The following is a 14,935-nucleotide window of genomic DNA, read 5'->3' on the forward strand; positions in this document are numbered from 1 at the left end:
CATGTTTTAAAAAGATTTTACAGGTCAGTGAAAGCTGTCAAATGTGGTCTCAAACGAATCACTCAGTGAGTGGGGGGGTCCTTATTCCATTTTAACCACCTCAGCTCCAGTTTTCTCCAGGTACTCCGGTTTCCTCCCAAATCCCCAAAACATGCATGGTATATTGATTGAAGACTCTAAATTGCCCGTAGGTGTGAATGGTTGTTTGTTTATATATGCCCTGCGATTGGCTGGCGACCCGCCTCTTGCCCCAAAGATAGCTGGGATAGGCTCCAGCACGCCCGCAACACTAGTGAGGATAAGTCGTATGAAAAATGGATGGATGGATACTTGCTAGGCCACGCCCCTTAAAGGCACACGTCCACACACACTTTACATTTTCTTTTATTATGTTTTTATATACAATAAATATATGTATGAGAGAGAGAGAGAGAGAGAGATAGTTTTGTCTGTCTTTAAATTTTACATGTAACAAAAAAACATTGTCATGTTTTTCAGGCGGCTGGAAAGTAGTAATGGCATTTCAATTCATTTCATAACTTGTAAGTCAAAGTTCTACTGTAATTCTATATGTACAATAAAATACTTAGAACATAATCACACATTTCACTCTATGCCGCTTCCTGTCCAAGAATGCTGGAACTGCCTCTGGCAACAGCTGCCAGCTCTTATTCATACATAAATCACAGGCCACATCAATCTCTCCGGAGGAGTTGATTCTTGGGCAGCTTAGGCTGGCCGGCCAGGGTAAACAGGGTTTGATGAATGGGAGTCAAGGTGTGCAGTCACCTGGAGCCGCTGGGCCCGTCTGTGTTTTCACAGCTGTGGGCCGCCTTTTCATGTTAGCCTGATATGTCCGCATGCTGTGAGTAACAGCTGGAAAATACACCTTCAAACACAAGCGTTGGTGAAACCAGGCCAGGGGTGGCACGGGCCGCCTCCTAGGTGGGAAACCAGAGACAGAGGATTATATGAGTGCCAAAAAGAGGAAAGACTAACAAATATTATGTTATAGGATATCATGTTTTTGACACACAGTTATGATGTTAATCATTGTGGTTTCAGAAATTAAATATTAAAGTATGTACATATATAACCTTTTTTTTTTTTTTTTTTTTTTACAAAGGTGTGTGGTTAAAAACAACCAAAATTAATTAGTTGTTTTGAACAACTATGGGTGGGCACAAGGGTCTGTATAATGCGTGAGAGCATCTCCATGATTAGAAAAAAGTGCTTGTCCATGTAAGAGAACAATCAGGCTCTGACCTTCCTGAGTTGCCAAGAGGGCGGGTGAGAGGGTGGGTGGTATGGGAGACATGGTGATGAAGTGCAGTCGGAGGTCTCACCAGCACCATAAGAAGATATTGAGCATTGAGCGGCAAGATACTTCCTGTACTTTTTATTTTGTTGCTGTATATTTAAGTTCCCAAGGTCAGCGGCTTAAAAGGCCGGTAACATTTGATCTTAACAGGTGTTAAATATAAATATAATTGTATTCAATTTATAGACAGGAACAGTAACCTTTTCAATTTGAGACAATTAAGTGGAGACCCATGCAGCCCCAATACACAGACACATACACACAAAAGGCACCCCCTTCCTATTGACTCCCATCTGTAGCCAAAGTAAGGTCTGCTGTGAGTTATGTCAGCTGGAGCAATTACCAGCGACGAGGCCAGGAGGATAATGAGCAACAGATGTAGGACGATTACTCTTGCTATGCCTTTCATTTCATTTTTTAGTATTTGTCGTGCTCCTCCATCTCTTTCTGTTATTTCGCTGTCCCTCCTCCACTCCACACACCTCACTTTCCTTCTCTGCCTCTGTTGGCCACACACAGCTGTCTGGAACAAGGTGTGAGCAAATGCATCCCAGAGTAGAGTTGCACTTGATCCTCGCAAAAAAAAAAAAAAAAAAATTATGGTGGTGAGTTTGTAAGGCTCAAGACTTTTACTGAGTCTTTTGTGGCCTCTTAACAGATCACGTCTTGGTGATGCATTTGATGTAGCTGCAGTGACGACAGATTGCTTATACTCACTTCATAGACGTTGCTTGAACAGATGATGAAAAATTATTAACTTGACCTGTCAGATGTCAATTATTTTATAAAGGACAGCATTTAAAATAGAGGGAATAATATTTACAACCACCTTCAGGCGGTATTAGTGGCGTACAGCAACATGCAGGAGTCTGGCCATAAGCTCACCTCTCCCAAGAGCATTTCCAGGGTTCATCCAAATGGATTCAGAGGCCTTTCCAAATAAGCGTGAGTGTTGTGCCAAAGCAGCTGGAAAAGCTGGCAAACCTGTTGCCAAAATGAGTTTGGGTTCTTTCCCAACAGGAGCCATCCAACAGCATCAAGTGTGACACTACAACAACACAAGCTCTGGGAACGTGTGAACACAAAATCAGGCAAGTAAAAAGAAGCCACATTTCCTTGGTGAGTTTCACTCTTGATCCGGTTTCAGTATTGCACCAGCAGCCCAACATGCTCCTCTTCATCATTCTCATCATCATCATCATCATTGTCATCATCACCATCATCACATGTACGATTCCTGCATCCTTCTGCTGCCAATCACCAATTAGAGCACAAGTTCAGACAAGAGACAACATGAGTGTTGTGGAGCCAATAGACGTCAATTAATCATTAGCAGAAAGCAACGATACTGAAAAGATACTGAATTTGCAGATGCAGGTTTAATATGTACATAGAAAATTGCATTTAAATTTTAATTGCTACTGGCCTTTTGAATCTGGCAGATGAAACGGCCTCGCTTGTTCTAGTGCGACGGTCTGAGTGAATACAGAGCCAGCTCAGCAGAGCTAGTGTCATGCTGCGGCTGCAAATTACATACAAAATGAAGGAATCTATCTATCTGGCTCTGATGAGTCCGTTTAGCACTACCTCTTTTTCAAACCACATCCAGGAGGAACTTTAATTTATTGCATGCTTGGGGAAAATGTGTTTCCACCAAAGCTTTGAATAGACACAACCGTTTAAAAGGGAGGTAAGCTATCCAGCAGTACAGCTGAGATTGTGGTTGGCACACTCGCCATCACTTGTGACATAAGCGGATACCTGGGGAGAACGTTGGGCTCCACTCTTATGCAATAACACCACAAACCAGTCAGAGATGTAGGCCTTTTACTTTACATTTTCCATGCTTTTGCTTTACCTCTAAGGACCGTCACACTGTTTGATCTCCAATTTGTGAGGATGTATAATCAACATTTCTCATATATAAAAAAAGGAGAATTGATTTAAATAATCCATCCCTGTTCTATACTGCTTGTCCTCATTTGGGTGCAGGGCCTATTGCAGCTGAATTTGGCTATACCCTGGACTGGTTCACATACTGTATGTACCTATTATATTTAAATCTTAATTTTTTTTTATAAATGTAAACATATGCATTAAAACATGTTTTTACTTTGTCAATATATATAATATATTTTATGTAGATTTTTATTAAAGAAAACTACTCAAATCATCTTTAGAATAAGTCTGTCACATAGCAAAATGTGGAAAACGTGAAGGGGTGTAAAACTTTCTGGTGGCACTGTACATACTGTAAGTATAGAATTAATAAAAACAATATTAAATTCGCCTAACAATCATGTTTTTGTAATATGGCAGACCTAGGAACCACCATACCACTGTGCAGTCCAAGAGATAATAATCCACTACCCAAAAAAAAAAAAAAAAGCATAGCCATTTCCAAGTAACATTTACGAATGTCACATACCATACAAGTGTAAAAAGCAGTAAACTTGTGTTAAAAGGTAAGGTTAAAAGAGGTCATTTCATAACATTGTATTTTTTTTAATTTAATTTCCTTCTATGTATACGCATCAACCAGGAAGTATGGTGGCTTTTAAGTGTCAAAACGCAATGTATTGTAAAAGGTGAGATAATGAGTTCATGAGGTTTGTGGGGAAGTTGGGGAGAAGGATTGGAGGGCATTCGGGGTTGTGAGGTACTTGTCATGTCTGAGGCCACCCATACCGAAACACAATAAAATTATTATGGCAATGTAAAGATTATATAATAATGCATGCTCTTTCATTTATATCATTGCTAAGAGTATGTTTGCTTCGCTATATTCTAAATCATGAAAGCAGCCACTTCAGTATGACCCCTGCATAATCGAACGGGAAGTAATAAAAGTGCTGTATGATTTTGTTTTCATTTAAAAAGCTAATAATGGTAGGTTTTAAGCAGTATTAAAGGTTCCGTATTTTGCCAAACCAACTTTTTCTAGTATTTGGGATGTAATATTGCTTCTATGGTGCCACAGGAACCATGTGGAATATGAATTAAAATTACCCCCGCATTCCGGAGTTCCAGATATTTTTCTGCCAAGAGGCCTGAAATCAGGTCATTCGAATTTCTCAAGCTTATTTACGTCACTAGCAAAGCTCTCCGCCTACTACTCCGCTCTGAGCCAGCGCTGTCAACATAACAAACAAGCATGCTCTCACAAGTGGGTCTTCTACACGGAGACAACTAATCAGAGGAAAGGGGGCGGTCTTAGCTAAATATGGACAAAGTGGAGAAAAAACTGGGTCAAACAGCAGTAGCTGTCAGATGGGCCTTTTATGGATGTTTTTTTTTTTTTAAATAAAATTGACACTTCTATACTAAGTCCATGTTTGAGAGGCACTCTACGGAGATCTTAATAGCCAAAAAATGGGACCTTTATCAAATGTTTATCAAATGTTTTTCAATTGTTCCTGTAAAAAACAGCACCACAGCAGTATGTTTACCAAATTACAAGCCAAGTTTCAGTTCACACTCAGTTAGGGTGTGAATGTCAGTTGAAATGGTTGTCTGTCGCTATACGTGCCCTGCGACTGACTGGCGACCAGGTCTAAGTGTAGTCCGCCTTTCACCCAAAGTCAGCTGGGATAGGCTCCAGATTACCCATGACCATAGTGAGGATATGTACCATAGAAAATGGGTGGATGAAAAGACAGGTCGAATACAGTGAGACCAGTGTTTAGGGCCCGCTGCTAGACAGGATCGTTGCAGCAAGGCCAAGGTTAACTCAGCAGAAACAATAGTCTACTGTAGAGCATGTAAAGTCAACTTCACACAGAAGGGCCGCGCAAAGGAGCAATGACGGGCTCCGTTGAGTACACCAAAATCAGTTCAGTTATTTGTCAAGAGTGATTTTGGTAGAAGCACAAATTGGCATGGTCCAAACACGCCATCATATCACCAAATGAGCACAGTAGGAGTGATCAAAATGAAATCTGGCACGCAGACTTTGGTTGATGTGGAAAAGGTCAGCAGTGGTTGCGGCTTTGGAGAGGAGAGGGGCATATATTTGAGCTGCTTTGACGCTTCACTGACACATTGCTCAAAGTGCAGTGTCCACATCACTTTAACTATTGCTTTTTCTTTCTCCCCTCTGCTGTGATAAAGACGTTTGCGAGTGTGGCGAGTGACTAAGCGGACAGTTTTCATGGCGAGCAGAGAAAGCGTCCCTGGTATCGAAGGATGCTCAAAAGGCGAAAGGACTCTCCAGTGAAAATGAAAATCCTCAGTGAGGCGAGCGAGGTCAGAGGGCGGCAAAAGGACCGGGTTACTCAGCTTCTACCATGAGTCTACCTCCAGCACAACAGCCCTCTCGCTCCAGATGCTTCGTATGTGAGGCTATTATGTAGCGGCATGGCATGATGCTCGGGGTGCATGTTAAAGGCACCCATAATAAGCAGTGGAGCACAAGTGGGTGAATAAGGCACCATAATGGGCCCGGACACTTGTCACGTTGCCTCTTGCTCACACAGAACGGGGCGTGCTGCCAAATGACCCGCTGCTTTTTCTTATTTATGTAACATAACTATGCTGCAGCTATTTGCATTTACGCACGGGCTCCTGATCCGCTCAGCGTGAGGTGAACCTTGACAGCGTGTCAGTTGAGGTGCAACACAGTCATCTCGTGCCCAAAAGTGTGAGTGAGAGCTCAACACCTCTGCAATAGACTTCCAAATTAGGGCGTTTGCACTAGTTTACTGCTCACTAATTAGTGACACTGACAGCAAATATACATGGATCGGCCCAAGGGTGCAACCTTTAGGAAGGAATTTCTGGTTGAGGAGGCTGAACAAGCATTTCCGGTCTCCAAATGTTAAAAATAAAAATTGTCTTTGAAGGAAAGTGCAGATTTTGCTTTGTGACTTCTTGTGCAGGTACAGTATGTGCACTTTCGTCCTCTTACAATCCAGCAGAATGTCTCAGTTCAGCGGACTCTACTTTCCATATTTTATAAATAGCCAGGAGAGAAATATTAATTATCCTTGTACAATTTAATGCACCGGCTGCTTTAACCTTTCAGCTTGGTGTTAAACACCGACATAACAAGGCATATCCATAGCAGCAAACATGATTTGTGACAGGAATACCTAATTCTTGTATTTAAATAGCTTTGGATGGCAATCTGCACATATTTAAATGCAAACACCCCCACCTCCACTCCCCCTCCTCGCTTGTCTCGGGGCCGTTGTTTAATATTCAGGGATGATTTTTTTTTTGTCCACATACATTTTGGTTTGTGTCACCTTAGATTAAATTATTACCGATTTGCAGTCTTTCGGCACCAGCCCGGGGCCCTTATTTACTAGAATCAATGGAACAGTAATGAAAATCCATTTTTCATCGTATCTGCCCCCACTGTCTTCTATTTAGTTAGCTGTGTCTAAGCAAGCAATTCATTGTGTGTAAATGGCACCCCGAGAAGAGGGCTGAACCACGCAAAGAGTTAACTTTATTCCCAAAAAGTGACGTGAGACCTGATTATTGTGTCAGTTCAATCAGCAATATCAGGAGACAGGACAGTATTGATGAGTCAGACATCATCACATGACATTAACATTCATGTGAAAGGCACAAAGCATGTCATTGAAAGAAAACATACACTGCACCCTTAGCGTGTAAAGAGGATTTGGTGTTGAAGCACTTAAACGTGGCATGGCACCTAGCTTTCATATGCAATGTGTGAAGGGGCGGAGCCAGGAGGCAGAGTTCATTCTCTAGGTCACAGTATATAACAGCGAGGTAATATTGCACACTGGCAATTTTGCATATTGAAATCTCCATCTCAGGAGCACAGGGCGGCTGCCATACATATTTAAATGTCCTTGTTTATTGGCTCTGTTTGCAGCGGTGTGATGAAACGACACAGCAGGAGAACGCATAAGGGCGAGCAAATGGTCAGGGACAGTTGAGGATGTGTCACTTCTGTCAACCTGGCCAACATGAGACGAGCAAAGACGCGTTTGTTTCGTCTGAGTGGGTGAGAGTGTTAAATTGCCTATAAAAATGATTAACCTCTGCCTCTCACTTTGTTTAGTTTAGAATATGAATAATAATCTGAGTGAATTAGCATTCACATACGCTTGCATTTTGCAAAGAAGAAAATGCCGGTTTATGGATATTAACCTTGTGGACATTTCGACAAACGACCAACCAGTAGATTCAATTGAGTTGCGCTCATCAGTATCCTTACTTTTGTCAGTCGTGGTGCGCTGCCATTCTTTAGGCAAATATACTGTAGCAAAATGTGCTTTAATGTGCGACTTGTAAATGGCGCTAAATGGATGCTGGCATCATTTATCCTGAGAGCACCACGCGCCACCACAGTTTTTCGTCTCTTAGTATTCGCCACAGAACATCAAGAGGAGGCAGACATGTCACATGATACTATAGGTTCTTACACTCCCAGATTAGATGGCTTCACAGGCGCATGAGTCTGTGTGTGTGTGTGTGTGTGTGTGTGTGTGTGTGTGCATGTGTGGGTATGTGTGTGTGCGTGTGTTGGAAGCCAGCCCCTCCCCGACCCTCCTGTCTCGCAATAAAATTTAATAACTGAATAAAAATGTAAATAAAGATTTGCTTAAAACGAGTTGTCCATGAAATAATTCTCTTGTTGGCCTCCTCCCCTCCATCTTCGAGCTAATATCATGCGGGGAAAGGGAAGGGGGAGACTTACATCAAGCCATCCTGATGTGGCATGTGACCTTTTGAAAGACGCTCGGTGAGGGTTGATTAAAGAGGTATTAAATTTGTTTAAATAAACCTCCTTGTAATGGTACATCATTTGTAAGAAGCTATTAGTGGAGCGCTGGGGACAAAAACGCTGGGGTGCGCCATTATTTGCATGAAAAGGGACCACAAGGACCTTTTTTGAATGAGCTGCTACGAGAGGTTTGACACTTCTATAATTTCAGGCACCCCTTAGCTGTGTCACAACACGCTGATACAACTTACAGGCAAGGAGGTGGAGCTCATGTCATATAAAAACCTGTCCGTTTGACAAAAACACCGCCCATCCGGCCCCCCTCTCCATCTGCGACCCAAGTGCAGATCATCTCAGGTAGGGGCAATGTGTATTTGACTTATTTTGGTGTCTGATGTCATTTCAACACATTAAATCATTATTTTTTTTTTAATTTTATCAAGACAGACATATTGGCAATTATAATGCCGCATAACACAGTGAAACCGCTCAGGTACAGGTTTCAAACTCAAGGCCCATGGGCCAAATGCGGTCCTCCACATATTTCTTATAAGGCCACGAAAGCTCATCACAAATCTTTCCCCAACTTCTGATCAAAATTAGTTATCCTTCATAAAAAAGCTAGTACTCAAATGCACAGACAATTATTGAATATGATGGATTAGTTAAGGAACTGCAACTGCCTTGCGCTCCACCTGCAATCCTTGTCCGTAAACAGACGCAGTGCAACTGAGCTTCTGGCCAGCGACATGCATTGCACCACAGAAAAAAATGTACTGCGGTACAGACGTAACTTCCACACACATTTAAACAGCAAATGTGGTTTTATAGCATAACGAGTCATACTACTCAAAGTATTACTGTTTTCTGCATCGTTCGGTTCCTAATCTTCTTCTTCTTTTCCTTTCGGCTTGTCCCGTTAGGGGTCGCCACAGCGCGTCATCCTTTTCCATGAGAGCCTATCTCCTGCATCCTCCTCTCGAACACCAACTGCCAACATGTCTTCCCTCACGACATCCATCAACCTTCTCTTTGGTCTTCCTCTAGCTCTCTTGCCTGGCAGCTCCATCCTCATCATCCTTCTACCAATATACTCACTCTCTCTCCTCTGGACGTGTCCAAACCATTGAAGTCTGCTCTCTCTAACTTTGTCTCCAAAACATCGAACCTTGGCTGTCCCTCTGATGAGCTCATTTCTAATTTTATCCAACCTGGTCACTCCGAGAGCGAACCTCAACATCTTCATTTCCGCCACCTCCAGCTCTGCTTCCTGTTTTCTCTTCAGTGCCACTGTCTCTAATCCATACATCATGGCTGGCCTCACCACTGTTTTATAAACTTTGCCCTTCATCCTAGCAGAGACTCTTCTGTCACATAACACACCTGACACCTTCCTCCACCCGTTCCAACCTGCTTGGACCCGTTTCTTCACTTCCTGACCACACTCACCATTGCTCTGGACGGTTGACCCCAAGTATTTAAAGTCCTCTACCCTTGCCATCTCTTCTCCCTGTAGCCTCATTCTTCCCCCACCACCCCTCTCATTCATGCACATATATTCTGTTTTACTTCGGCTAATCTTCATTCCTCTTCTTTCCAGTGCATGCCTCCATCTTTCTAACTGTTCCTCCAGCTGCTCCCTGCTTTCACTGCAGATCACAATGTCATCTGCAAACATCATGGTCCACGGGGATTCCAGTCTAACCTCATCTGTCAGCCTATCCATCACCACTGCAAAAAGGAAGGGGCTCAGGGCTGATCCCTGATGCAGTCCCACGTCCACCTTAAATTCTTCTGTCACACCGACAGCACACCTCACCGCTGTTCTGCTGCCCTCGTACATGTCCTGTATTATTCTAACATACTTCTCTGCCACTCCAGACCTCCGCATGGAGTACCACAGTTCGTCTCTGGGTACTCTGTCATAGGCTTTCTCTAGATCTACAAAGACACAATGTAGCTCCTTCTGACCTTCTCTGTACTTTTCCATCAACATCCTCAAGGCAAATAATGCATCTGTGGTACTTTTTCTAGGCATGAAACCATACTGTTGCTCGCAAATACTCACTTCTGTCCTGAGTCTAGCCTCCACTACTCTTTCCCATAACTTCATTGTGTGGCTCATCAACTTTATTCCTCTATAGTTGCCACAGCTCTGCACATCACCTTTGTTCTTAAAAATGGGCACCAGTACACTTTTCCTCCATTCCTCAGGCATCTTCTCACGCACTAGAATTCTATTGAACAAGCTGGTCAAAAACTCCACAGCCACCTCTCCTAGATGCTTCCATACCTCCACAGGAATGTCATCAGGACCAACTGCCTTTCCATTTTTCATTCTCTTTAATGCCTTTCTAACTTCCCCCTTACTAATCATTGCCACTTCCTGGTCCACCACACTTGCCTCTTCTACTCTCCCTTCTCTATCATTTTCCTCATTCATCAACTCCTCGAAGTATTCTTTCCATCTACCTAGCACACTGGTGGCACCAGTCAACATATTTCCATCTCTATCCTTAATCACCCTAACCTGCTGCACATCCTTCCCATCTCTATCCCTCTGTCTAGCCAGCCTGTATAGATCCTTTTCTCCTTCTTTAGTGTCCAACCTGCCATACATGTCATCATATGCCTCTTGTTTTGCCTTTGCCACCTCTACCTTTGCCCTGTGTCGCATCTCAATGTATTCCTTTCGCCTCTCCTCGGTCCTCTCAGTGTCCCACTTCTTCTTAGCTAACCGTTTTCCTTGTATGATTTCCTGTACTGTGAGGTTCCACCACCAAGTCTCCTTCTCTCCTTTCCTGCCAGAAGATACACCAAGTACTCTCCTGCCTGCGTGGTAGGTTAATTGAAGACTCTACATTTCCTGTAGGTGTGAATGTGAGTGCGAGTGTTTGTTTGTTTGTATGTGCCCTGCGATTAGCTGGCGACCAGTTCAGGGTGTACCCCGCCTCTCGCCCGAAGATAGCTGGGATAGGCTCCAGCACACCCGCGACCCATGTGAGGATAAGCGGTACAGAAAATGGATGGATGGATGGATGGATCTAACAATAAGACCGTCTCAGACACTTGGACCATCAGCACTGGATCCTTTTATTTTCATTATTTTTATTAACACCATCTATGTTTCATGTTGCACCATCGGCCCGAGAAAAATCCCTAGTTGTGAATGTACAGTACCTTTCACTGAGAATGGCAATAATTAATATAATAATTCATTCTGATTCAGATACCTAAACTTGGAATCCTTTTGTGTTTAAACAGTGACGTGTATGGTGACATTGGGAGTCTTACTGCTTTGAATGTCTCATAGTGTTCTTCTCTTCTAAAATCTGTCATTAAGACAGGTATTTCATTTGAAAAAAATAGGAGAATGTATTAATCCTTCGATGTTTGCTAAATGGAGCTCTCAAAAGGTACACTGATATCATGCATGATTTGAACACTTGAGCTCATTATTTATTTGTATATATATATTTTTATTTTTATTTTGCGGGGGCCGGGCACAAGTGGTACAAACTAAAAGGTCCCATTGTATGATGGGCAGTTTTGTGTCCCAAGTCGTGATTTTGCCTACTTCTCCTCAGGAGGTTATCAAGTTTAAGGTTTTGTTTTAAACATGTTAGTAGATGCATCAGTAAAATTGAAAACAAATCAATGAATTCAAGATTTCAAGAAAAGTACCTCCACAAACAACTTGGCTCATTTGGAGTTTTTTTGTTCTTTTGGGCTCCTGTTGGTTCGATCCGGGAGGAGTTTGACTGCAGTTGCGAAGGCGAGAGTGAAGTGGAGCGAGCTCAGCCTCTTCAGACAAATCTTCGAGCGGGAGGATGCTCAGCAGAGCGTGAGGCTGAACAAAATGCACTGACAGGCAAACAACTTTGGGGAGATTTATCAAAGTTAAAAAGATATACTTTTCAACTTGGGGGCAATGTGGAGGCTGGTCAGGTGACTTGCTCTCAGTGTAGTGGAACCTCTGAAATCGAACACTCCAATTGAGAAATAGACTCAAAAGGGTCACGCTCAGGTCGCATAAGATTTCAGAGCTGACCTCGTGTATGAAGTCACGCAAATCATTAAGACTGAGAGCATCGTGTTGTTTGATAGTGGTTTGTTTAACTTTGTTTTTCTTCATTAACTACCACTCATTCTTGCCATACATTAATCGTCATTTATGATTTAACCTTGCTCTATCAACAATTGTGAACTTGTTTTTACACTTGAACTGAACTGTTCAAAATTAGAATTAGTTAGAATTATTACTAAAAACATACCTGTACTAATGTTTTTAATATGAAAATAAGTGTTTTTCAAAATCCAAACAATCCCAAAACGGATTGTTTTAGACGTTTGAGGTTGCACTTTTGATCCTGATGGGTCATGGAACTCGAGGACCCAGAGGAGGCTAAAGTGAGGAGGCTGCAAGAAACGTTGACAGCCTGTCACAAGCCTGACATGACCAAGAGCGAGCTCTTGCTAACTCAACAATACTCGAGCATTCCACTGCACAGGAAGAGGATTCAGGTTGAGTCAAGGCCTGACTACAATACTACAGGAAGTACAGCCGGTACTTCCCTTCACACTGACACAGCCCGAGAACGAGGGCCAATTGGAACTGTGAGGTGTGAAACTAAAGACGGTAAGATGAATTAAGAATGAATTGCAGGTGATGACATATATTTGTGCATGTGCAGCGTGCCTCTTTAAACGCACACATGAACACAAATATGGCCTGGAGATACATATATTTTAACTGCACTAATTCATGCACACATTTAATTCCTTGGCAACTGTGGAGCCAGAATATTAAAGCGATGCATTTCCTGTTGATGGTGATGCTGCGCTCTTGATCTTAAATGTGCGGTGTAGTCGAACATGAAATGGAAATTTCCCCCAAACTATGTTTGTCAGCGAGTGTCAGCTGTGCAATGAGTTTCCAGACACGTCTGAGACGCACCACGAGGTGTGGAACATATTTTTCTATTTGCATTCAATCCGCCTTTTGTGTGTGTGTGTGTGCTTGTGCGTGCTTGCCAATTGGTCACACACAATAGACATGCACAAACATGCACATACCTTTCTATTTCCATGCAATCCGCTCTTTGTCAGTGTGGATGTATGTGTGTGTGCGTGTGTGTGTGTGTGCAGGCGCGTGCATGTGTATAGAATGGCCAATTGGTCACAAACACTATGAAGATCCAACTGGTTGTTACGTATCAAAAAATACAATCATAATTTATTCAGAGCACTGTGTACCAAAAATGTTCTCGAAAGGCAAGAAACCTATTGATTTTGTAATATACAATGAATGGGCTTGTTGTTGGAGTCAAAGGTCTGTTACTCAGCCCCAGTCCACAATTTTATTCTGATTGTCAATGAAACGCTATAGGATTATTATTCTATCTCAGGACTGTCCATCTCATTTTTGATTGTGGGCCACATCAGTTATGGTGGTCCTCCCATGACTGGTTGTAACAATCCAAACACTCAACATATAATGACATAATTTCCCTTTTATTCGATTATTATAATTTTACTAGGAAACTGAAGGATCACTAGCTCTGAAATCAGATGCCAAGTTAAATAGTGGCAAGTAGATACTTAAGCAAACAACTATTTCACAAATTTACAGAGCTGAATAAACAGTTGGTTGTAAAGTTGTGGCATTCAGTTATATTGAGTTAAAAGCAAGGATTTGGGTCTCTGAGGAAAAAGGTATAACTTTGGGCCTTACCACTTCAATGCCACAAAATGAAAACATTATATTCTTTCAAAATTGTCAATTTTCCCTTTTGCTCCCCTTATGGTGTGCCCCTCATTTACATTTTCTGTTGAAAACTCTTGAAACGTGTTGAATTCAGGATGTGCTGTCTTGACGTTGCACTTCTGTGTCAACACAGCGCATTTGGCACAACGTACTTACATTAAAAGTGGCCCTTGGGCCTTAAGTTTGACACCATTGATCTATAATATATTATGCACATTTTAAACATCAACCCTATGCTTAAATATTGGGGGGAAACTGTATTTAAATAATTATTCAATTAAAATGGATTGCACATAAAAGTTAAATACAAATTGTATATAAATAAATGTTTGAAAACAAATACTTCTAAAAGCTTAAATACGCATGTATTGTACTTAAAAGTTAAATACAACTGAACAGCACTCAACAAATGTACTGTACTGGATTAGAAAAAGAAGTTCAAACCACTGTAACCTCAGGCAACGTTAGAACTTTTAAATCAGTGATTCTTTTGCGTACCACTAGAGGGAGCCTGCACCACACTTTTGAGAAGATTAAACTAGCGGTATGTTCATAGGTGAACATCAGGATGTGAAGATGTAAATTTCTTCACAAACAGTCATCAGGTCACATCTCGGTGGTGCCACCCAGGAAGCAAGGCCAAAGGTGACATTTCCTGCTTTTAAAGGATGACAGTTATTGGACATGTGGGCATATGGACAGTTTACATCATGCCAAATAAGAAAGTGACGCACTTATGCTGTGTAAACCTCTGGTGAGCATAAAGGACACTGCAGCTGTTGCAAGTTTATCTGATAGATATAAACCATGACCAAACATGCTTAGACAGCCGCAAAGATTCAAACATGCAGATCATGTTTACGTCCCAGCCTCCCTTAGCTTTGTAGTGTACTTGCTGCAGCACATACTGTAGCCCTCCCTCTGGACCTTTATATTTGTGTCACAGAGATGGCCATTAGTGCATCCTCTTGCACTCACCTTTCCACTGTGCACATCTTGAAAAATGCTCCAATAGGATATCTGACAGAAGGAAGCAGCTCAACAACCTCCGTTAAAAGCGCAGATACGAGTTAGCTTCTTTAGAGTGTGGCACACATAAAATGACAAAGAAATATCGCAAAACTGGAGACAAAGTGGTTTGTGC

At 42.1% G+C, this 14,935-nt stretch overlaps 1 long non-coding RNA gene across 1 annotated transcript in view; it reads right to left on the reverse strand.

The window, feature by feature from the left end:
* Nucleotides 1–448: 448 nt before the first annotated feature.
* The window catches only part of LOC133487364 (uncharacterized), an 83,767-nt gene continuing 69,280 nt past the window's right edge, over nt 449–14,935 (reverse strand). Inside the window, exon 3 of the long non-coding RNA XR_009791359.1 lies at nt 449–941. This is a non-coding gene — a long non-coding RNA (uncharacterized LOC133487364). The remainder of the gene's footprint in view (nt 942–14,935) is intronic.

Source organism: Phyllopteryx taeniolatus, chromosome 1, assembly GCF_024500385.1.
Source record: "Phyllopteryx taeniolatus isolate TA_2022b chromosome 1, UOR_Ptae_1.2, whole genome shotgun sequence".
NCBI lineage: Eukaryota > Metazoa > Chordata > Actinopteri > Syngnathiformes > Syngnathidae > Phyllopteryx > Phyllopteryx taeniolatus.